This window comes from Ambystoma mexicanum, chromosome 11 (assembly GCF_040938575.1).
Source record: "Ambystoma mexicanum isolate Mex_15411 chromosome 11, UKY_AmexF1_1, whole genome shotgun sequence".
Classification (NCBI taxonomy): domain Eukaryota; kingdom Metazoa; phylum Chordata; class Amphibia; order Caudata; family Ambystomatidae; genus Ambystoma; species Ambystoma mexicanum.
Window position 1 is genome coordinate 244,040,638 of NC_090934.1, and position 25,721 is coordinate 244,066,358.

Sequence of the window (25,721 nt, forward strand, 5' to 3'; positions counted from 1 at the left end):
TTTAAAATTTCAAATCTGAAAAACGACTTATTTAATCGCTCATATCTCCGTGACCGTGTGTGCTAGTTTGCAGTAACTTTCCTCTGACAGCTGAGAATCGTGGCTTTCCTATGAACCTAGAATCGCATTCCTACCCCCGATACTTTTGCTGTAATCGCGAAAAACGCACTCGTGAATTTGCCGCAATTTGCAAAATTTCTTCACGTGTGAAAACAGCAGTTTTCTTGCTTTCATTTGCCAAAAATTCATTTAACCTGCTAGTTACTCCTAGATCCTTGCTAAAGTGAGCCTGAACTCATCCCAAGTATATTTCACTCACCCTGAACCTCCTAGAGGGAATTAAAAGCATTTTAGCATATTTTTCACTTCATTGCCAGCACATATAAAAACATTTTGGGCCTGTGTTTCAAACTTCTGTAGTCTAAGCTTGCTGGGGTGAACTGAATCACATTTGATTGCATTTCCGAGAACTGTGTGCTTTCCTTCCATTTCCTTGCATTGCATAAAGGGGGGAGGGGATTGCCAGAGAAAAGTGATTACATTGTTTTGTTGAACGCATATTGAGTATTTTCTGTATTGCATTTTCATTCCACCTTGCCTCCATTTGAAACCATAAAGTCTTGTTGCTATCTTATCCATCCTATAACCACTCATCATTGATTATAAAGAAGTGTGCTAGTGCCAGACTATCCATTATTGATTACTGCTCAGATTCAGTGTGATATTCAATTATTAAATTATTATAAAGTGTGATATATATATCTATTGTTTAAATTCTCAAATATACCTTTTAACTTGCAAAACAGAACTACTTCTTGGCTCAGTGGGGTCAGGGGGATTCCAAGGGAGGGGTGTTATACAGGGGTAGTCATCCAGAACGCATGAACTGGACATAAAGATAGATCAATAAGGGTTTCCATTCAGTATCCCAGACTAGGCATTGACTTAGCTGTAGTGTTGAATTGAATCCTCTTACAAATTGGGGGCTCGTCCGGGATGTTTGGATTAGATCTATCACTTATGCAGATTAATACAGTGTGCCAGCTGACCAGATACACATATCCGGTCGGATCACCACGCTGTGTTACGCTGTAAAGCACTCCTCAAAGGAATGCTCTAAGAAAAAGGTCTGTTTTGCAAAAATAAAATACTAATTTCTGTAAGTCAGGACAGAGACCAATCTCTAGAATGATGACCTTAGTAGACATGAAAATAGCCAGAGAGCACTTCTTACATAAGTTATTTGTGAGAGGTGAGTGGACTCACCAGGACCGCATGGTCTGGTTGCAGGCCATCACGCAACAGGTCACTGAAACAGGGTCAGATATATGGGGAGATCAGGGTCCCCTACATGTGGCCCTGAGTGAACTATACATGGCTCCTAAAGCCAAGGATGAACAAGACAAGATGGTTAGGATAGCGGCATACCTGTACCTATATATGGGAGACATGCAGGATAAATGTACTGAAAGCCAAGATCTGGCGAATAAGCGACAGATGGCGTTAGAGAAGGTCCAATCTGACCTGGTCTCTTCTGAGCAGAGGCTGCAGGGGAGCCAGGAGTCAGAAAATGAGAGTAGACAGCACATCAGTAAAATAAAGAGGGATATGGACATCCTGCAACAGGTAAAGGCTGACCAGGATACCAGATTTCTGGCCTTGCAGAAGGAGTACCAAGAAGGTTTGGACTCCCTACTGCAGAGCCAGAAAAAGCTGGAGCAACAGTTAGACTTCAATAGGGCACGTGCTGAGCAGGTAGTCACCCTGCAAAGCCACCTAGATAGGGAGAAGGCAGAGAGCAATAAACTGATTTTGAAAGACCTGGATACCCAGGCAGAATTTGACCAGGAGTGTCAGAAAGCTGGTGCCTTCCAAAGGCAAAGGGACGACCTGGCGGCACAGATGCAGGCTCTTAGTCAGGAAAGGGATACCTTAGGCCAGGAAGGCTGCCACTTAAAAAGGAAAATGGAAGAAAATCACCTGGCCCTCCAGGGACTGGGTGACCTCCAAAAAGAACACCATAACTTGTTAGAGCACACCAGGAAGGTGGAGGATGCTCTGGCAAGAAAGGAGCAGGCCAATAGGGACACAGCTCAGGAGGTAACCCTCCTGCAGCAAAGACTGGCCCAGTGCTCCAGGACCAATCAGGAAACGCAGAGAGAGAATGAGGCTCTCTGCCAGCACAATGATAGGCTTCAACAACAGGTAGCGATGCAGGAGAGACTGATAGAGTCTAGTAAGGCCTTAACTGAGGAACTGAAGGCGCAGGCTCTTGCATTGCAACAGGGAGCAGGGGCGGATAGAGATGAGGTTTGCTGGGAAAGAGAAACTCCTGAGCATAACCCTAGGAGCCCTAGTACAAGAGGCCTTTATTTCGCTCAGTCCCTGGACTCTGCCACCCCCATGTCCCCTGGCGCACATGAGCACAGGGCCACAGGGATGGCAGATTACTATCCAGCCAGAAGCATGGGGCTCATCGGCCAGTACCACCCAGGAATGGAGGGGCGGGCATCCGGGTATGGGCACCCAAGCACAGTGCAATTTGAAGGGGAACCCCAGGAGAGTAGGCCCATTAAGGGCATTCTGAAAACCTCTGCCCAGTTAGGTCAGTGGGGGGGGGTACCCAGCAAATACTGGCCGCAAGGAGGGATCTGAAGACTCCTCTGAGCACCACAGGAAACAGGAGACCAGGTCCCCACATTCTGCCAGCCATTCCCAGGCTCGCAGAATCCAGGAAAACCTGGAAGATCTCACGGGAACCTCTGGGAGCAGTGCCTCTGAGTCAGAAGATGAATGGACCAGGGTTACCCGAACCAAAAGGGCCAGTAAGGCAAAAAGGGCCTTGCTTAAGGACCCCTTAAAGCAGATTAAGGCGATCAGGAGTGTCATCACGCCTTACCTTAAGAACGCCAAGTACTCTGTTTGGGAACACTTGGAGCTCTATGAGCAAATGATGGAGACTTTTCATTTGAAGGACAGCCAAAGCTGTATCCAATATGTAAAGTGGACATTCTCCCCAGAGTACTCCAGTTTCCTTGCAGGGCTGGAGGACCAAGATCATTCCAGGTGGTCCACCTATAGGGCGGCCATATTAAAACATTTTTCTGTTCACAGAAATCCCCAAGAGGCTCGCAAGGCAGCCTACAATTTACAATGTGGGGAGGATCAGGCCCCACAAGAATTTGTGCAGGAGTTAAAGCGTGCTTTTGCACAGACCACAAGAAGGGTGCGCACGGATAGCAGAGAATTTATTAATACGTTTTTCCATGCCTTGCCCAAATACATAATGACCCAGCTCGTGAGGGATTTTCACGAGAAAAGATCTTTAGACTGGGTCATTGAACAGGCTACCCGGATCTATGAGGTGCAGAAGCCCATAGAAAATAAAAGCAATACCCAGAAGAATCCCAAAACCAACAGCACCCCTGCTGCTGCCAAGGTGGCAGAGGTAAAGGTCACCCCAGTTTTTGATTTGGAGATGGGGGGGCCTAAAAACCTACCTGCACCTAATAATGCTAGGCCCAGAAGGCCCACGGGCCAGACACAGACAGGGAGCCAGGGAGGCAGCCCCACAAATGGGGTCCCTCGCTCTCCTGATTATGTAAGCCCCCGTTACAAGGGAAACAAACCCATCCTGGGTTATGTGTGGACTGCTCCAGCCCAAGGGGGGGGATCCAGCCAAGCACCTACCCAGGGAACTTCCCTCCTAACTTCCCACCGGAGGGCAGAAATTCTCCAAATCCTGGGCAGAACTTTTTCCCCAGGTATCCACCCAACTTCCAGCCCCAAAATCCTCCACCCTTCTTTCCCCAATTCCCTGAGCCCAGACAACCGAATCCGGGAGAGGGGAGGCCAAGGGTGGAGGGGTATCCAAATCTTCCCAATCAGGGGTACTACCAAAGAAGGGATAGCTACCCTTCCCGGGATCAGCCCAGGGGAGAAAACAGGGCCCCGTATCAGCCTGAGCGGGTTTCCCAGTTAGAGCGCCAGGTGCAAAACATGGCACGGGATCTGGGTCACATACTGAGGGCTCAGCAGAACCCTCCGATCGGCATGCCGGCGCAGCACGCACCCAACTCTGGACCTGGTGCTCCAGAACAATGACGGGGGCAGCACCCCGATAACTAACCGGTTCCCAGGGAGGAGGCACAAAGGGAAGGGGGGTGTAAATCCTTGGAGGAAGCTTCCTTCCTCACTTGTAAACAGCCCCTGGAAACCCAGGAATCGGAAACAAAATCTCCTGCCCCTGAAAGTCTGCCTCCTAAGGAGCAGAGGGTGGGTAGGAGAAACAAAAGACCCAAACAGACACAGTTTGAGGAGGAGGTACAGATCTTCCAATTTGAGGGAGAGGGATCCTCAGAGGATCCTGGGAAAAGGATCTTCTCCTTCAGAGATGGGGGAACTCATCCCAAAGCAAAATGGGTCCCTAGGGATGCAAATCCAGACTGGGGAGATGGGGAGACTGAGCTACCGCCGCCCACCATCTCATCCCAGAACCAACAGCAAGAAAATCCCCTGGTTCAAACCCATCCTGTTGACTGCCTCCAAAAAGGGGGGGGGGGGCGGCCCGGAACCGGAGCCAGGGGAACCCACAATGGCTCTGATCTCCAAGTGCCAACTTTTTCTTTCAGATTCCCAAGGCTCTCCACAGAATTCTGCCCAAATCTCTTCGCTAGCGATGTCCAAAACCAGAAAGTTAGCCCACCAGTTGTCCAAAAATGTGCATTATCTGTGCCCCCTTGAGGAGAAGGAGGGAAGATACTATGCCCCGGTACAAGTACAGGGGCAGGGTACAATTTTGGCACTGGTGGACACTGGATCTCAAGCTACCCTTCTGTCCAGAAGGGCCTTTGATGAACTGAATGTAGGAAGGGGAGAGAATTACCAAATTAATCTCACCTCTCTTCCTGGACAACTGCAGAACTTTGACGGGAAGGAAATTCCCGTTGAGGGGACTGCAGACTTGGACATTAAAATTGGGCGACACAAGTTGAAACACCCGGTCATAGTTGTGACTCCAGAGGGCACCCCTTGTTTACTGGGGAATGACCTCCTGAGGAGGTTGTCACCCTTAATAGATTGCGTAAACAAGGTCCTCTGGACCCAGACTAGCCGACCAATAAAATTAAAACAGAGTGTCAACCATGTTAGTTTAAACGGCACCTGCCACATGGTTGAACAAAAATCTGACCAAGTAGAATTTCACTTCCAGAATAGCCAAATTCCAGATGTGACAGTATTAGCAGTAGGACAACAGACTGGTGATGGAGGGTCCTCTCTATTTCTGAAAATCAACCTTCCTTCCAGTCTAAAGTGGTACTCCACGCTGGAAGGAAACACTCTGAGATTCTATACTAATCCACAATCAGAAACTCCCACTCCTATAGTCCAGAAAGATGTGAAATCAGCTCAGAGCCTGGCTGATATTCAGCAAATTGGAGAGCAGTTGTTCATCCCTGTTCAGTTAAATGATGGGAAGGACTCTGTTCTCGCTCGAGTGTGCGTGAACAATGGTAAGAGCTTCATCAGCGAAGCCATGTTTCGCCAACTCCCAAAAGATCCAGCCATTCCCACATTCAAACTGATAGACAAATGGGAAATGGACCTGGAAGCGCCTAATTCCAAACATCTCCTGCCAAGCAGGTGTATGCTCAAAATCTCCATTGGCAACAAGAGCATAGTCCACAATTGTTGGGTCGTGCGAGACGTCCCTGCCGCCTTTTACTTAGGCAGTGACATTCTCAATCGCTTTGCCATTAGTTTGGACCTAATAAACTTCAAAGCTTGGTCCCGATTAGCGGATAATCCCATGGGCTTTGATGATCCAGAAAAAGCATTTAGGTCAGCTCAATTGCTACCTTATGCAGTTGAAATTCAGATTAAAGAGGAAGTCACCATCCCAGAAAGGACCCGACAATTCTCCCTGGAAGTGAAAGATAAAAGAGGACAACATTTGAAAAACCCTGATGCTTACATACATCTAAACGCTTCTCTCCAACAGCAAGGGTTGGGGGTAAACCCAACTCCATTAGTCAATATAGAACATGACACCATTCCAATAGAGGTGGATAACAGCAACTTAAAGAGTATTACTCTAGCCGCAGGCACCATTATTGGAATGGCGGTTGATGACCGACATTTTTCCATAGATTTAGGTAATGAACTGTTAGGGCCAATCCCCAAGGACTGCTTTGACAGTGACAGTGATGACAATACAACACCAGACAGGATTTTTACCCGGCATGGGGGGAACTTCCTGGTGTACACTTCCTGCCCCTATGGTAAGGAAGATGTGACTTGTGACTTCAGGAGGGATGAGGTGATTTTCCAGGTCCATGAGGGCTGCCTGTCCCACCTGAAGCCTCCGGTCCAAATCAGCACTCTGACCAGGGACTTCTCCACCCAGCTGGAGGAGGCTGCGGAGATAGCCAAACCAGAAGTCTTTCCAGGCTTCAGGCAGATGGTGGAAGAGAGAGTCAACCTAGCTGATGCCTGTGTGACTCTGGAACAAAAGCAAAAGTTGAAACAAGTTTTCTTGGATTTCCAAGATCTCTTTGCGGTAGACTCATATGACTGTGGTCGCACCGACATCCACACAACAACAATCCCCACGGACCCTGGCATGACTCCTGTGTTTGTGAAGCAATATTGCTTGCCTCTCGCATCAATGGAGTCCCTTACTGAAATAATTAAGAACCTTGAGTCCAGGGGAATAATCCGTCCCATCCACAGCACCTTCAATAATCCGGTGCTGGGAATATTAAAGCCAAACGGCCAGTGGAGACTCTGCGCCGACCTCAGGGAGCTCAACAAACGGGTCCATACTTCCCGATGGCCTCTGCCCTACATTGACCAAGGGCTGGCCCAGATTCAGGGGTCACAGGTATTCACTGCAATAGGCCTGACCAATGGATACTGGACCGTGCCTGTCAGTAGGGAGGACCAATACAAGCTGGCTTTTACCTTTGGGGGCCAGCAGTATACATGGACCCGGACTCCCTTCGGATACCTCAACTCCGGAAATGAATTCAACATTTTCCTACATAAGGCCATGCCCGACCTGGGTGCGAGGGGTAACCTGGCTTATGTAGATGATGTCCTCATCACAAGTTCATCTGTGGAGGAACACATAGCGGAGATCCGTTATGTTCTGACGCAGTTGAAGGCCGCCGGAGCAAAACTTTCCTTTCAGAAAGCACAGTGGTGTAGAACCCGTGTTAATTTCTTGGGGCATGAGATTACTCCTCAGGGTCTCTGTCCCCAGGAAAAGAAAGTGGAAGCCCTCCAAAAATTGAAAGACCCCACAACTCTGCGGGAACTAAGGAGCCTCCTTGGACTGACTAATTACAGCAGAAAGTTCATTGAGGGCTACGCAGAGATCACCAGACCCCTGATTCATCTCCTGAAGGGGGGGGTCAAGTGGGAATGGGGTCCAGAACAAGCCGAGGCAGTAAGACAACTCAAAAGAAGCCTCTCACAAGCGCCTTGCCTAGCTTACCCTGTCAGAAACAAGGAGTTCTTCCTGGAGACGGGGTTCTCTAATACGTGCTTGACGGCAGTATTATACCAAAAGCATGACAAGGTCAATAAAGTAATCTCCTATGCGAGCAAAACTTTATCCTCTGTGGAGGAAAAATTCAACGATTGTGAGAAGGCACTCCTGGCAACGGTGTGGGCATTGAAGAATTACCGCCCGTTTATCCAGGGGGAACACATCATAGTGGAGACTCCACACCAGCCTCTGCAATATCTCCAAAGTGATAGAATCCGGGCCGGAAATGTGAGTAATTCCAGAATTACTTCCTGGATTCTGTCAATGCAAGGCTTTCCTGTGGAGGTCAGATATGGCCAAAACAAGAAGAGTCCCCTCGCGCAAGGTCTGGCTGACTTGCATGATTGTGCCAGAGAAAACTGTCTCGAGGACGAAAGTCTAAAAATAAAGGACAACATGGAGGCATACCTTAATTCCCCCCACAAAGTCTTTGAAGAAGACAAGTGTGAGGGAATGCCCACTGTCTATGTGGATGGATGCTCTTACCATGTTGACAACAACGGGGAGAAAGAACTGGTGGCCGGCGTAGGGAATGCATGGGTGAATGAGTCCCCAGAACCCTCTGCTGGATACAAAATTGGTCCCCGAAGTAGTCAGGTGGCAGAATTGATGGCTGTGCAGGCCATCCTCACTGCTGTCCAGCATCAACTCCACGAACTGGTCATAATCACCGATTCGGATTATGTACGGAACGGGTTCGTGGAGCACCTGGTTAATTGGAAAACCAGAGGCCATTGATGATCTGGTCACCTCGAATGAGATGACCATCTATTGGAAAAAGATCAAGGGTCATTCCAAAGTAGAGGGACCAGACAAAACTGGAAATGACTTAGCTGATCAGCTGGCCAAAACCGGGGCCATCCAAGGGGATCTAATTGAGATTGAGTCCCTGTTGGGGGAAATCCAGGTCACTGCTATCACTAGGTCCCAGACAAATGCTCACAACGGCCTTTCAATTGCACAATGGAGTAAGGAGACCCCTGATGCTGATTTGATTACAGCTCAGAAGGGGGATCCAATTATTGGTAAGTTTTACCAACACCTTGAGGACCTTGAGAACTTTCCCCTGACGGATACCGATTACATTGGGAAAGAGGATCTAAGGGTGTTGATGAAATGTCCAAAAATGTTCCGAATCCAAGACGGTTTGTTGGTAAGGAAATCCAAAGCTGGCCACGATCAGTGGGTGGTTCCTACCTCATTCCGAAGCCTGATGTTAAGTCACGCCCATGATGCGGCCACCGCCAGTCATAGAGGGTTTCACACAACATTTGAAATCTTAAGAGCGGTTGCATACGGGCCACACATGGGCCAGGACCTCAACCAATACTTGAAGGGGTGTCTTGTGTGTGCACAATTTCAGCCATCATCCCTCACGCACCGTGCGCCTCTCCAAAAGCGGGGGATGACACTGCCATGGTCAGATTTACAAATCGACTTTGTAGGCCCCGTGATTCGCTCTGCTAGGGGGAATAAGTACATGTTGACTGTGACATGCTTGTTTACCAAGTGGGTGGAATGTCTCCCAGCCCCAAATTGCAAGGCAGAAACTGCAGCTGCCCTGATGATTAACCACATCTTTTCCCGTTTCGGTCTACCTCAAAGGATTGAGTCAGACAGGGGTAGCCACTTCACCAGTGAAGTAATGACAAAGATGTGGGAGATACTGGGGGTCAAAAGGAAGTTGCATATTGCTTACCGGCCAGCTTCTTCTGGGGCAGTAGAGAGATATAACCGAACCATTGTGAGCATATTAAAGAAGTTTGTGGCAGATTCTGGGCCAAGTTGGGATATCCGATCACCTCTGGTCCTAATGGCCATCAGATCTACCCCTTCATCTGCAACCAAAATGTCACCATTTGAGTTGATGACTGGACGCAAGATGGTGCTTCCTCAGCATTTGCTCTACAGGACCCAAGAGCAGACACTGATAAATGCCTCCACAACTCATGAGTATGTGGAGAATTTAAGGAAACACCTTCAACATGCTTTTGCTTATGCTCAGCAGAATCTAGAAAGATCGGCTGATAGCATGAAGACCCATTATGACCTGAAAACTTCCAGGAAGGAATATCAGGTGGGAGACCGGGTCTATCTATACAACTTCCAAAGGAACCAGGCCAAGCAGCGCAAATTTTTGCCTACATGGAAAGGACCCTTTGAGATTATAGACAAAATCTTCCCTGTGGCCTACAAAATCCACATCCCCAAAGGTCCTTTGGCAGCGGGGGAAGACAAGTGGGTCCACATAAAGCAGTTGAAATGTTGCCATCCCAGGCACACTCTGCAACAACTGGAGGAATCCTCTGGAATCCTAGCGGGTACTGTCTCAGATTAATTCAGTTCCAACCATAAAACATACCACATCTAGTCTCTAAAATATTGTGATTTGCATGAAACTGTCTCTTAGTTATCCTTTCTTTTTTAAAATAAGAATGTAATGTTAGGTTATTGTGAAATGTATATGCTGCCACACTATCTCAACAGATGTGGAAAAACGTCTATGAGTAGGTATTGCCGCTTTTGCTTTATCATCCTAGGAGAGATGAAACCATGGAGAATGACCAAGGAGGATGATCCGGAGACTGGGAGGATGACGCAAGGGGGCCCAGGGTACCGCCCAATATTCCCATCAGGACCGGTGAGGAGAACAGATCGATCCGACCGGATGGAGGAAAAGATGCTTAACTGTGCCATTTGCAGAATTGGAAGAAGATTATGCGGACATACCAGGGCGTGGGTCAAAACCCTTGTGCACCCGACATCCCCTCGACTCAATCCAAGTGCCATCGGGCGGGGGGTTTGTTGGGTGTTCTGACCCACGTTTGGACTATTATGCTACAACATTTGGTGCTGTGGGCTTAGGAAATCCAAAATGGCCGAAAAAGCCCACATGTGCGCCAGAATCTATGAAAACCGCGCAGTTGTGCACACTAAAATGGTTGCCTAACTTGCCACCCATCAGTGCGAGCAGGATGGGCCGGGGTGCCATGAGTGAAATGTGTGCCAAAGGAAAAACCGCACTCTAAAATCACCTTTTGTTTCTCTGAATGCCAGCTCAAAATGCCTATTTGCAACACATCCAAAAATCTCACTGAACACCAGCGGACATCTGGCAGAATAAAGTCTTGTGGGCATACAAAATCTGGAAAGAGGCTGAGCCTAAAACAATGTTCATCACAAGACTGGCTGAGCTGTGTATTTCCGCAGTTTAAGTAAATTTGGACTGAAAGACACTAAAAATCTAAATGTTTAAAAGAAATGAGTGACCTACTTTTGAGTGTCACATAGGCTGCAATTGTTTAAATGTCATAGTTTTAAACTTAGAATCAGCATTCTAGCTGCATATGTAAAAAATTGTTAGTTATTTGAATGCAGAAAACTGGGGAACAGAAATGACATGTGGCTAAAAACTGGCTTAAAGAGATTCCAATTTTGCCTGGCAACTACCCCCATCAGGAGTGAAACTTGATTCACAAGTAACTTCCCAGGCCTGCTTGTTTCCTGCGGGCCACACTAAGGATATGCCATCTCTCTGATAATTGAATTAAGGGGAGCCCCCACAGAATACAGGAGCTCTGAACAATGCAACCCCCTTCACCCAGGCAGATGGTTTATTGCAGATGTCGTAAAACAGCTTCCTCTTGGCAGAAGCAGGGAGGGGCAGGGTCTCTGAGCTTGGCAGAAACTGGAAAGACTGGTTTCTGTACCATGTGACCTGAAAAGACACACCCCTGCCAGCCAGAATATGGTTTTAGAAAAAGATGATTAACTCATAGAGCGGACTTGTGAAAATTATTTAAATGATACCATAATTCTTGTGATTTTTCTGCCCACATTTTAAGACGTGTTAGTACCCGGTGGTATGTTCAGGGGGGTTTTAGCGGAAAAGAGGATATTACTCAAAATGTGTGCATGTGAAAAATCTGACACTTCATCTACTAATGTCCATACTCCTTGCGCACATGTGTGTAAATTTGGGTTAATGTCCGAAATTGCAAAATCAGTTAAAAAGTGCAAATGTTGCCATTTCTGAATGCAAGCCCCCAGGAAGAGCAGATTTGGACAGGGTATACCTCCTGTGATATGTGAGGGAAGCGTGTAATTTTAAACAAATGTGTACCTGTGCAAATATGTTTTTTTTATCAAATATAGATTGTGTGCAATTTGACAGGGGAGGATCCTCTGACCCATAAAACCTACAGCATCACTCTGACTCACAGTTCCTTCCCCAATCATGGGAGAGGGGAGAATTGGGCCAATGGGCAGTTGAGAGAGGGGCTGGCTAGTGATGCTGCACACACACCCATTTTAAAAACAGATAAAAGCAGACAGACAGGACAGATAGGGACATTCAATTCCATCTGCTGCGGGACGCTCTGCCGGGAAAATCCATACTTTACCTCCATCAATCTCTAGAGAAAGCTGTGCAGAAAGATCCAGACTTTAAATCCATCAATCTCCAGAATCCAGAGAGAGAGCTGACCCAGATCACTGTGAAGTGCAGAGACCAGACCAGAGTCCAGTCTAAAACCTGACCAGATTCGTGGCGAGGCCCATCTAATTCAAGAATATAGTGTGAGTACCTAGCAAGACTGTGCAGAACCAATCTCTTAGTTAAAATAATATAATTCAATCTATTTTAATCTAAGTAGAACTGCCTCCTGTCACTTGTCCTTTTCTAGTTGCTAGCTGTCACCTGTCATTTTCTAGTTGCTAGCTGTCACTTGTCTTTTTGAACTTTAAAATTTCAAATCTGAAAAACGACCTTTATTTAATCGCTCATATCTCCGTGACCGTTTGTAGAGACTTGCAGTAACTTTCATCTGAAAGCTGAGAATCGTGGCTTTCCTATGAACCTAGAACCGCATTCCTACCCCCGATACTTTTGCTGTAATCGCGAAAAACGCACTCGCGAATTTGCCACGATTTGCAAAATTTCTTCACGTGTGAAAACAGCAGTTTTCTTGCTTTCATTTGCCAAAAATGTGTTTAACCTGCTAGTTACTCCTAGATCCTTGCTAAAGTGAGCCTGAACTCTTCCCAAGTATATTTCACTCACCCTGAACCTCCTAGAGGGAATTAAAAGCATTTTAGCATATTTTTCACTTAATTGCCAGCACATATAAAAGCATTTTGGGCCTGTGTTTCAAACTTCTGTAGTCTAAGCTTGCTGGGGTGAACTGAATCACATTTGATTGCATTTCTGAGAACTGTGTGCTTTCCTTCCATTTCCTTGCATTGCATAAAGGGGGGAGGGGATTGCCAGAGAAAAGTGATTACATTGTTTTGTTGAACGCATATTGAGTATTTTCTGTATTGCATTTTCATTCCACCTTGCCTCCATTTGAAACCATAAAGTCTTGTTGCTATCTTATCAATCCTATAACCACTCATCATTGATTATAAAGAAGTGTGCTAGTGCCAGACTATCCATTATTGATTACTGCTCAGATTCAGTGTGATATTCAATTATTAAATTATTATAAAGTGTGATATATATATATCTATTGTTTAAATTCTCAAATATACCTTTTAACTTACAAAACAGAACTACTTCTTGGCTCAGTGGGGTCAGGGGGATTCCAAGGGAGGGGTGTTATACAGGGGTTGTCATCCAGAACGCATGAACTGGACATAAAGATAGATCAATAAGGGTTTCCATTCAGTATCCCAGACTAGGCATTGACTTATAGCTGTAGTGTTGAATTGAATCCTCTTACAAACACAAGTAAACTAAGTATTGATAAGGCTGGCTATACATAGTGAATAGACTGCAGGCACTTCCGCCAATATAAATATAAGTGTGTGTACAATCTTGATGTTCCACAATGCATTTTATCAAACTTGGACCCCGTGAATAGAAGGGCTGACAGTGTGGCGGAGTTGAAGAAAACAGCTGATGCCGAAGGTAGATTCGAGAAGGCTCGTCTGGCCCAGTGTCAAGAGTTGGAGCCACCAAGAAACTGGTTATCTATTTGAGGCGATACAATGAACATGAGAAGCAAGACAGCCTCCTGTTGAGGTGCAATGGAAAAACACTAGAGGCGCCATGTTTTGTTCATTTAATAGTGTTAAATGCGAAGAAGGAGCTCAAAACACTGTCTCCTGTCACATGGTCAGATGAAAATAGACTTTGAGCAAGCTACACCGAGACCAGAAGATAAGGCCATGCTCACGCTCCCTTTTATTCTCAGGCACAGTTATCCTTTACAAGGCTGAGTTCAAAGGACTAATTGAATGGCATACATCAGGAGTGATGATGGATGTTGGGCTAATTGTGTGGGGAGGCATGGTCCAACCCTCCAGCACCTGGGGTACCAGCTTGCATGCTGCTCGCAAGTGGAATATTCCAGAAGGGTAAAAGTGTGCCAACAAATTGTAGATGGCCAGGTAGCAAAGAGCCCTATAGTTTGAAAGCCAATGAAACATTGTGCATTTTCATGACACAGAAAATGCCTTGCACTAGGGGTGGGCATAGGTGTGCACCTGACTGTAGAGACCCAATCACAACCGGTATATAGAAAGTATACCTGGATTTTCCCTTTGAGCCTATCACAAACCCCTGTATGTTTTCTTACATTTGCCACGTAGTATGATGTAAGCGATGACAAATTTTAGCTATATAAGAACCGTTTTTTATGAAATGTTTCGAGAGAGAATGCTGTGCGGTGTCCATTGATGCCCGTTGTACTCCCTATTTTAGATAATTGTTAATAAAACAGCTACAGTTTTGACAACTTCCTGAGTCGGTCTGATTATTGGTGTGAGAGTAAGATCTGCATCCCCATCCATCCATAGAGTGCTACCTCATCTAAAAGGGCCTACAGGCTCAATATCCTGCTGAACGTGCAGGGGGACCGGGAAACAGTTCCAAAAGAGGGAGACGCAGAGGAAAGTGAGCAACCCCGTGCCCTCTGCTTAGCAAAACGTTTTGCGCACAGTTGGTGCCAGAGAAGCGAAGTGGTCTTGAAGGAGAGTATTTAGTGAGATAAAGTTGAAGAAAGTGTGGTCCCCGGGCCCAGACAGCCTTGAGGATGATGCAGACGGATTTTAATTTAATCCGTGCAGCAACCGGGAGCAAGTGAAGACTTTAGTGCTGGAGAGATATGATCCCTGGGCTTAAGGCCAAGGATACGTCTTGCTGCCCTATTCTGGATTAGCTGGAGGAGTCGCAGAGTGGATAAAGGAAGATTCAGGAGGAGGCTGTTGCAGTATTCAAGCCTAGAGAGTACCAGCGCTTGAGTCACATTGAGCCTCTGAGGGTCAGTGAGAGAAGGTAAATTCCTTTGAGAAGGATGAGCTGATAGTTGGACTTCCTGGCAATGTCCTGAGTGTGAGGGAGGAAGGAGAGAGAGGAGTCAAAGATGACTGAGGTTTCTGGCTTCAGCAGAAGGTGCAGGGGAGAGCTTAAGGAGGAAGGCCAGAGTGAGGGGAAGAAGGAGGGAGCAGGGGTCCCAATGTGATGGATCTCAGTCGTGCAGGCATTGAGGCAAAGGTGATTGGCGGTGCACCAGTACTGGATGGCATATAGGCAGTCAAGGAGGTATGCAGTGATAAAATTGCGGTAAAAATGTCGCCTGAACAAAAAAGGGGAGTGGGGTTTGCAGGGGTGTCCCCTGCTCTCCTTAAATGGTATATTGGGTCTGTGGGTTGCAGGGGTGTCCCCCACATCCTTTAATTGGATTTCGGCGGGAAAACCACAGCTTTTTTGCCACACTATTTTGTGTTCTCTGCCATTTTTCCCGGGATTTTAAAACATGTAACCTATAGGGATGATGGAGGGCGCAAGAAGGTCGTCAGGGAATCAGAAGAATAATTGTGTGTCGTCTGCGTAACCATGGAAGTTAGAGGAAAAGGAGAAGATGATTCTTGCAAGGGGAGCAAGGTAAATGTTAAAAAGCCAGGGGGACAGAAAGCTGTTTTTTTTATTTCTCACAGAAATATTTGTGGAATTGACTGAGGGAGACAACGGTAGGGATTTAAACTGCCACTGTGTGTGTAAAACTCATAATTTGACAGTTGCCAACATTAAAGGTAAAAGCACGATGCTGCAGACTAAAACCAATAAACAGGGGAAATAGTGGCTTGGCTTGCAAAGTGACTGGGATCTTGTAATGTTGAACGGACGCACTAGGAGCGATAGACCCAGTGATTATACCAGGTCAAGTGGCAAGAAAAGAGCAACAATTTACTAATTTTTCACAAATGAGAAGATGATGACTGCAGTTGAGGTTGTGCAGACTTGTTGGAACAATGTCTGTGACCACCCTATATTCAATATGAACTGTAGTATTAAAACTTAATCAGAGTAACGAAAAGGATAAGTGACATAAATGTAAACCATGCAGGCTCACGTATTAGTTGGTTTATTAGAAATACTGACAAAGCTGCTAGACACACTACGGGATGGGCAATCAATGGATGGAGCAATTGCAGCTAATAAATGTTGAATAGTTCGATAAAAGGGTCCAGGAATTCACAGTAGGTGTGGCCTGGCTAAAGGTCAATTATATTGGGCACGAAGCAAAGTCAACGGCAGTCTACGTTAGTAAAACAAGAGATGCAGAAAGACGCATGTGCCAGGACATACGCCACGATACTAGATCCAGTAATAATATCTCCTGGAAACTGAAATTATTTAAAAGGATTAAAAATCGCTATCATAACTGAATAAAGTGGTGGCATATGTCTGGCAGAAATTCACGCTGGCAAACAATGATGTGGCTCTTAATAGGAGAAATACGAGGAGCATTTGGCAATTATTGGGCACGGCAAAGGGGAACAAAAGAGGGCTGGTCACAAACACTATTAATGAATCCCAATGGAGAGAATACATCCAGCGCAACTATTAACATAGTTGTTTTAAACGTAATATTGCCCCGCCTTACAGTAGAAAGGACTCTAAAATGCAAATAACAAGAGATTATATTTTAGTAAAAATCCTCAAATTAAAATTATCTAGGGAACCTGGGCCATATTGTTTATCCAACGTTGTACTAAAAAGTGACAAGGAGACCTGGTCCAGTATACTTGAAGTTTTGTTTAGTAAAGTAATGGATACAGGGTGCATTCCTATGACTTGGAGAAGAGCGATATTGGTACCCATATTTAAAAAGGTTCATGTACAGAGTCGTCTTAGTATAGACTCCTGTCAATGCTTGACAGTACGGGATAAATATTTGCATCTTTCTACTGGAGTTTACAAAATGGGCTGATAGAACCGACATTCTAGATATACACAAAAAGGGACGTATAGCCTGCTCCTCAACATCCCATAATTTGAGATTATTAGATCTATTGATTGCAAGGACAAAAATGGGAGATGCTCCAGCATTATATGTACTTATTGTTGAGTTTAAAACCGCTTTCGACTCTGTTAATAGAAAACAATTCGTTGAAGCTGACTGAATATGGCTGCCCTTAGAGTTTCAAGGAATGCAGTAAAAACAATCATGAAGATGCTAGTGTACAGGTGCAGTTGGCCAGCAGGGGGTCCATGTTGTTCCCCATAAACACTAACACCGGAATGAAGCAGGGTCGTGTTTTGCCCCCCCCCCCTCGCTGTTCAACCTGTACATTGCAGAACTCCCCACATGACTAAATCGGTTCCCAAGTTGTCCACCGAAGGTTGGACCCAGAGAAATGATCAGCCTGCTTTACGCAGACAATATAGTTATCTTTAATAATACCTTTTCTGGACTCAATAGGACCATTGGTGAATTGTGGGGCTATGTGGATGAAAACAGCATAATAATTAACAGAGAAAAAACAGGATTATGCACTTTGGTGATAAAAAGATTAATAAAATCCAGTTTGTGTCACCTGGTGGTCCTATTGATTATACAGATAGCTACAGCTACCTGGGCACCAACATCGATTCAACATATAGATATGATGAATGTCTGATAACCACGTAAAGAAATGCGGCATTGTTAACACAGATTATTTCTAAATTCAGCAACCAAACCACAGGCTTTATTCTACATGGTACATTGCCTCTATATAGACAGTGCTACTGTCCAGCAATCTCGTATGGTTTAGAAGCATTAACCCTTTGGAATTTAGCATGGTTAAGTGTCCTGGAGGGCAAGTTCATAAAAATTAAATCTTGAGATTGCCAGTTCTTCCAATGGCTGTCCTAAGATTAGAACTTGGCCTTATCTCTTTGCAAAGTAATGTTATTATTGTCATGCCGCGGCGGGGATGGCGGATGTGGAATCGCTGGCGGTTCTGTCCGCTGTAGCATTTCACATCGTCTTTTCCGCGTACCGCTCTAGTCGTTGTACGCGATCGTGACCCGGAAGTATAAATCACTTCACTTCTGGGTCACATACGCGTTGCAATGTTTCCGGGTTCCCTCCTGTGTTGCGGCCGCTCCCGTTACTGGTGATATTCCTGCCTTTCTGTCTTTTGTTTTGCTGTTTCCACGCAGCTGAGTTCCACCCTTGTTTCTCTGCCTTGCGCTCTGCCTCGTCCTTGTCTAGCCTTCCTTTCTCCTATTCCCCTTTCTTTTTTTCCTCTTCTTACCTCTTCCTTTACCCCTTTTTCTTTTTCCCTTCCTTCCCAGTTTTGTCCTTCTTTCCTATCCCTTGTACCTAATTGGAACTCCATCTATCAGACCCGTGCCTGCTTACCGGACTGCCTGTGTTCAATCCCGTGTACCTATCTTGGAACCTCCGCTTGCCCGACCTGTGCCTGCTTTTCGGACTGCTCTTCCATCAGCGAACTTACATTCTTCGATCATCCACCTGAAATACTACTTCTAGGGGTTTTTTGTGCCTTCTGGCTTTTTTCCCCCCTGTGAGGCGCTCTCGGTAGGATAACCCCCGTTGCCCCTATCTTAGTGGCACGGTGGCATCCTATCGAGGGCGTCCTTATCTTCACAAGAAAAAAGAGAAGCCTCCACGACATAAGGATGGAAAGATCAAGCAGAAAGAGGAAGGTGAGGAGCTGGGGGAAGGGGGAGAATCCGCCATTTCATCAGAAGAAGAAGATATAAACGACATTAGTGACAGTTTGCAACGCCAACAAGAAACTGAGATGACTACCCCAGCAAGTACAGGAACTTATAGCTGTAGTCCAAAACCTTAATTTGGAGGTTCAGAAACTTAAGACAACCAACGCAGCATTGCAGTTAAGAATGAATGAACGGGAGCAACCCTCTGCAGACCTACCTTCGCTCCCTTTGGTTTCAGGCAAATTTGATGGATCGCCGAAACGAGTCAAGAGTTCTTAGATGCCTGTAATCTCCACTTTTCCTTCCGTCCGCAGACCTTCACATCAGATCATGCCAAGGTAGGATTCATGATTACCCACATGACGGGTAATGCCCTGACGTGGGCCACCACTTTGGTTAACCAACCAGATCCTATGCTGCAGAACTATAATGATTTCAAAACCCTGCTGCAGCAAACATTTCTACGCACAGAAAGCACCTTTCTGGCCTCTGAGGACCTCTTAGACATCCGTCAGGGAAACACAGATCTTCTCTCCTACATCACTACATTCAAGCAGATAGCCGCCGAAGCTGGCTGGCAGGAACAGGCCCAATATGCCATTTTCCGTCGAGGGTTGAGAGAGGATCTCAAGGACGAACTGGCACGTATCGACTGTCTGTCCTCCTTTTCGGATCTCATCACGGCCGTTCTTCGGATTGATTTCCGGCTCTCGGAACGACGGTCAGAAAGAAAAAAGAACAAACTCTACAGTCTCCCTCCCCTAGAAGCCCAGTTGCCTTCTTCTCTACCACCTTCACGTCAAGGCAAAGAGGAACCGATGCAGATAGGTACTGCTCGTGCACCACTCAACCCGGAAGAACGGAAGAGACGAAGGGATGGCAACATGTGTATGTATTGTGGAGCCTCTAGCCATCTGTTACGGAACTGTCCTGACGTCCCTCCGAGGCGTTCGGGAAACGAGTGCCCTCGGTGAGTTTTGGGACGCACTCCCGAGGGGCCATTCCTAGTCCTTACGCAACTTTGTCGATAGCATCTTCTGGCATACCGGAGGATTCTAGGTTGATGGTTCTGTCAGTCACTCTTACTGTGGGCAGGACCGTGGTCCCAACTCAGGCTTTACTCGACTGTGGTGCAGCCGGCAACTTCATAGATACCTTGTGGGCTAAACAAAAGGGCATAAATCGTCTGGCCAAACAGGAGGATCAGAAAGTCGAAGGAGTGGATGGTGAGCCTTTAATTTCCGGCATGATCACACACACCACTGAAGAATTACACCTAAGTATCCAGCAACATACCGAAAAGATCTCGTTTGACATCATCCGAGCAGCCCATTTCCCTATCATACTAGGGATAAGCTGGCTCCGAAAGCACAACCCTCACATTGACTGGGCAAAGAACGTACTCAGTTTTCAGTCCACCTTTTGTAGATCCGAATGTCTACCTGAACCAAGGTTTGAGACTGTACAGACTACCAGTGTTTACGACTCCAGACTCATACATTGTCTTCCACATCATCTACAAGAATATGCAGAGGTAGTGACAGAAAAGACGCCTAGCGACCTTCCTCCCCACTGACCGGAAGACTGCTGTCTGGATCTTGTTCCTGGTGCACTGGTACCCTTCTGTAGGATGTTCCCTTTATCTCTCAGAGAAAGACACTTCCTCCGGGAATATCTGGATAACAATCTGGCCAACGGGCTTATAAGACCTTCAAAATCACCGGCTGGAGCTTCACTGTTTTTCATCCCAAAGAAGGACACACAAGAGTTGAGACCCTGTATTGACTACAGGGGTCTAAACAAGGTGACCATTAAGGACAGGTATCCCATGCCTCTCATCACCGAAATCATCCAAGCTGTTCATGGCGCCACAATCTGCACAAAATTGGATCTCTGGAATGCCTACCAGCTTCTCCGGATCCAAAAAGGGGATGAATGGAACATTGCTTTCAGGACCCCCTATGGGTTGTACGAATACCAAGTGATGCCCTTTGGGCTCGTCAATGCCCCTTCAGTGTTCCAGCATTTTATGGACCGACTTTTTTCAGACCTGCTGTGTCAGACCACGATTGTCTATCTCGATGACATACTGGTGTATTCAAGAACTCCGGAAGAACATGTAGTCCATGTCAAAGAGGTCTTCCAGAGACTAAGAGAAAACCACCTCTCGGTCAAATTAGACAAGTGTGTCTTTTCTGCAACCTCCATCCCATATCTGGGTTTCATATTATCCAGTCGGGGTGTCGCCATGGATCCCCGCAAAGTATCTGCCATTTTGGAATGGCCTTCACCTAAATCCATCAAGGATGTACAAAGATTCCTAGGTCTGGCGAACTTTTACCGGAAATTCATATCCAACTTTTCCCACTGGATTGTACCTATTACCACTCTACTCGAGAAGAGCTCCAATACATTTTCCTGGTCCAGCGAAGCTGAGGATAGTTTCTGCAATCTCAAGGAAGCCTTCTGTACCGCCCCCATCCTTCAGCAGCCAGATCAAGACCGGCCTTTCATTGTCGAGACAGATGCTTCTTCATCAGCTATGGGGGCAGTTCTTTTGCAGGAACATCAAGGAGTGGAGCATCCAGTCTCCTATTTTTCCAAGACTCTCAATGACAGCCAAAGGAACTACTCAGTCATAGAGCGCGGATTATTGGCCATGAAGTCAGCCTGTTTGGAGTGGCGTCACCTCCTACAAGGAGGTAAACACCCATTCTCCATCAGAACCGATCACAAGAATCTACAAGTCCTGCGACAGTTCGAGTGCTACAACACACGGCAAGCACGTTGGGCTCACTTCTTTGCCCAGTTTGATTTCGACATTACCTACATCCCAGGGCAACAGAATTTAGTCGCGGACGCTCTGTCTCACAGAGGAGACTATGTGACAGAATCCGACAGGACACATGATCTGATGTTCCCTTTGACAAGGCGAATAGGAGTACTGTCCACTTTCTTGAGGCAAGTGAAAGAAGCTTCAAAAGGGGGTTTTGAATCTGAGAGACACCCACAAGACATTGTCTACGACGTCAAGGAAGGACTCTACTTTGTGGAAGGCAGATTATATCTACCCACTCCAGAATTTCAGAGATTGGCGTTAAAGTGGTGTCACGACTCCAAGTTGGCAGGTCATCGAGGTACCAAGGGCACGTTGGATTATCTGCAGAGGCACTTTTATTGGCCGGAGATGCGACGAGACGTGGCCTGTTATGTACAATCCTGCGTGACCGGCCTTCGCAGCAAGAGTTCCCGTCTTAGACCTTTGGGGCTTTTGGAACCTAATCCTGTTCCCGACGGTCCTTGGGAAGTTGTTTCTACCGATTTCATCGTGGACTTGCCTCCTTCTCAAGGGTTCACATGCATTATGGTGGTGATCGATTTCTTTACTAAAATGGCTCACTTCTCCCCATTACCAGGTGTACCGACAGCAGTAGCTATGGGCGAAACATTCATCAAGGATGTCTTTCGTCTCCACGGGATACCAAAGAAGATCATCTCAGATCGAGGTAGCCAATACACCTCTCGTTTCTGGAAGAATCTCTGCAGCTGTTTGGGTATAGAGAGAGCTCCAACGTCCGGGTTCCACCCTCAGTCCAACGGACAGACGGAACTTCTGAATGCCACCTTAGAGCAGTACCTACGATGTTACGTGAACCTTCAACAGGATAACTGGGTTTCTCTACTACCCCTGGCAGAGTTCTCCTACAATAACTCCTTTCATTCTACTCTCGGTTTCACCCCTTTTTTCTGCAGCTATGGCTACCATCCCCGGTCTATACTGCCGGTCTCTAATGTCTCCACCTCTTTATCCACAGTTGATTCCACTCTCGCCTTGTTGAGAGACGTTCACCTGCAGGCTAAGCACAAATGAGATACAAGGGCCAGGCCGACAAAATTCGGAAAACAGTACCTGATTGGGGGGTGGGTTCTCAGGTCATGTAGTCCACAAGATACCTACCACGATGGGTACACCCTTCTAAACTCTCCCCTAAATTTCTGGGTCCAAACGAAATCACCCACGCCATCAACCCGGTAGTTTTTCGTCTAAAACTACCCAAGAGCCTTCAGATGGTTCACCCGGTGTTTCATGCCTCACAACTTAAACCATTCCATGCAGACATCTGGTCCCGTAAAGAGAAGAAAACCCCCTTGCCTGCCACTTCGACCCAGGAGGAATTTGAAGTAGCCCAAATCTGTGACTCCCGATACCGCCGGGGACGGCTGGAATTCCTGATACGTTGGAAGGGGTATCACTGGTCAGAAAACTCTTGGGAACCAGCCTCTCATGTACATGCCCCACTTTTGGTCCGCAGGTTTTATCGCTCTCATCCGGGTAAACCGGGGGGAGGCCTCCCTAGGAGGGGGCATACTGTCATGCCGCGGCGGGGATGGCGGATGTGGAATCGCTGGCGGTTCTGTCCGCCGTAGCATTTCACTCCTTGTCTTTTCCGCGTACCGCTCTAGTCGTTGTACTTGATCGTGACCCGGAAGTATAAATCACTTCAATTCTGGGTCGCATACGCATTGCAACGTTTCTGGGTTCCCTCCTGTGTTGCTGCCGCTCCAGTTACTGGTGTTATTCCTGCCTTTCTGCCTTTCGTTTCGCTGTTTCCACGCAGCTGAGTTCCACCCTTGTTTCTCTGTCTTGCGCTCTGCCTCGTCCTTGTCTAGCCTTCCTTTCTCCTTTTCCCCTTTCCTTTTTCCCTCTTCTTACCTCTTCCTTTACCCCTTTTTCTTTTTCCCTTCCTTCCCAGTTTTGTTCTTCTTTCCTATCCCTTGTACCTAATTGGAACTCCGTCTACCAGACCCGTGCCTGCTTACCGGACTGCCTGTGTTTAATCCCTTGTACCTATTTGGAACTCCGTCTACCAGACCCGTGCCTGCTTACCAGACTGCCTGTGTTTTATCCCTTGTACCTATTTGGAACTTCCGTCTACCAGACCCGTGCCTGCTTCCGTCTACCAGACCCGTGCCTGCTTACCGGACTGCCTGTGTTCAATCCCGTGTACCTATCTTGGAACCTCCGCTTGCCCGACCTGTGCCTGCTTTTCGGACTGCTCTTCCATCAGCGAACTTACATTCTTCGATCATCCACCTGAAATACTACTTCTAGGGGTTTTTTGTGCCTTCTGGCTTTTTTCCCCCTGTGAGGCGCTCTCGGTAGGATAACCCCCGTTGCCCCTATCTTAGTGGCACGGTGGCATCCTATCGAGGGCGTCCTTATCTTCACAAGAAAAAAGAGAAGCAGAAAGAGGAAGGTGAGGAGTTGGGGGAAGGGGGAGAATCCGCCATTTCATCAGAAGAAGATATAACCGACATTAGTGACAATTATTAAACAAGGAATCCTTGATTAAACATAATCCTTGAACTGTCAGCTCCAGAGATGGCTGCTTAAGTGCTGTGCTCCTGTGGCTGTGGCTGTTGATATTATCCTTCCTCAATAATGGCTGAAGATACATGCCCTGCTGGGACTACCCAGCCTGCCAAGAGACAGAAATGAGGGGAGGAGAGAAGAGAGGACAAACTGTTAGACTTGCTTACCAAGGTGACGGTAGATATCGCAGAAATTAACGCAAACCTGATTAGTGCTGAAGAAAGGTACTTAGATCTTACTACAAAGATGGTATCTGTTGAGGAACATCTTAATACAGTTGATGATAAAGCTTTGTGACTTGCAGATCAAGTGAGGCATTTGAAGATAAAAAAATTAAAGACCATGGGCCTCATTAGGACCCTGGCGCTAAGTGTTTAACGGCGCCGTAAAAGGCTGCGGCACCGTTAAACACTTAGCGCCTTACTACGAGGTCCCTTTGCGGGACCCGACCTGAACGGCTGGCCTAGACCAGCCGTTAAAGTAGGAACCCGCAAAGAGACCTTGGTGCTAAGTACGGTACCGCAATTTGCGGTACCGTAATTAGCGACTTCCCCATTCCCATAGAGCCCTATTGGGCGAAAATGGGAATGGGGAATGGCCATGGTTCAATGGGGAATTACCGCCCGCCAACCTTGGAATGGGTTGGTAATTCCCCATTGAACCATGGTAGACCCGTTACAACACCGGCACCAACCATGGTGCCAATAGCGCCATGGTTTAGCCCCGGTGTAGTAATGAGGGCCTATGACTCAAACTTTCTGAACAGGAACATTTCTCAAGGAGGAACAATGTAAGGATTGCTGGATTTCCAGAAAAAGTGGAGCGTGTGAGCCCTGTGTCATTTCTGGAAAAAGCCTTGACTTCCATGCTCAAACTAGATCCTAAAATGTCTCTAGAAATAGAGAGAGCACATAGATCGCTGGGCCAAAAACCAGCCTTGAGGCAGCAACGCAGGCACTTTGTTACATTTTTAAGGTTCCCCACCAGAGAATTCATCCTCAAGAAGGCGTGTGAGATCGGAGATTTAGGGTGGGGAGGAAACAAAATAATGATTTTTACTGACTTGAGTAAAGATGTCTTGGAAAAGAGGAAATGTTTTAATGCTGCAAAAGAAAAGGTGAGGAACAAACATCTAAAATACTATATGGTTTATCCTGCAATCATGCAAATTGTTGTGGATGGTCAATTACACTCATTCATTGATCACAAGCAAGCAAAAGCCCTCTTGACCGATCTAGACACTGAACCAATGGAGGCAACATCAGTGGCTGAGAAGAATGCACAACAGAAAAAGAAACGGGATAAACAGATATTTTAAATTTGATCTGTACTTTGTTTTTTTTAAATTATGGACTAAATATGTTTTTTTATTTCCTTGGATTCTAGTGTTTCTTTTAATCTGTTATATTGAACGGTTACTGTTTGTTATTGTTTGGTCAGAGTTGTATCATTTTGAGGAAAGCGCCACATTTTTTGTACGTAATTTCACGCTCTGCGTGGAACTATGAACTCATGCGTGGCGGCGGCTACGCATTCATGGATAGTTTCAATGGCGGGGGGAGTTTTCGGCTGCCAGGTGAAGCGCGCTGCGATGGTGACTGCATATTATGGAGCTACATCTGGTCGGGTGACTGAGGTATTTTTAATTAGAACATTTGGACAAAAATATGGCTGAACACACTTCAGAACGCCGCTAACTGAATGCAAAAAGAAATGGTTTGTAGCTTGTCGGAAACACTTGAACATCGGAGTACAGTAAAAGTCGGTGCCGGTTTACATGGTTGCTTCTGTCAGATCCATTGCGACCTCCGTATCAGTTACTGGTGAACTTTGCG

General features: G+C 46.5%; 1 long non-coding RNA gene across 1 annotated transcript in view; it reads right to left on the bottom strand.

The window, feature by feature from the left end:
* LOC138503321 (uncharacterized) overlaps positions 1 to 25,721 on the bottom strand; it is a 241,781-nt gene that overhangs the window by 135,491 nt on the left and 80,569 nt on the right. The window lies entirely within an intron of this gene.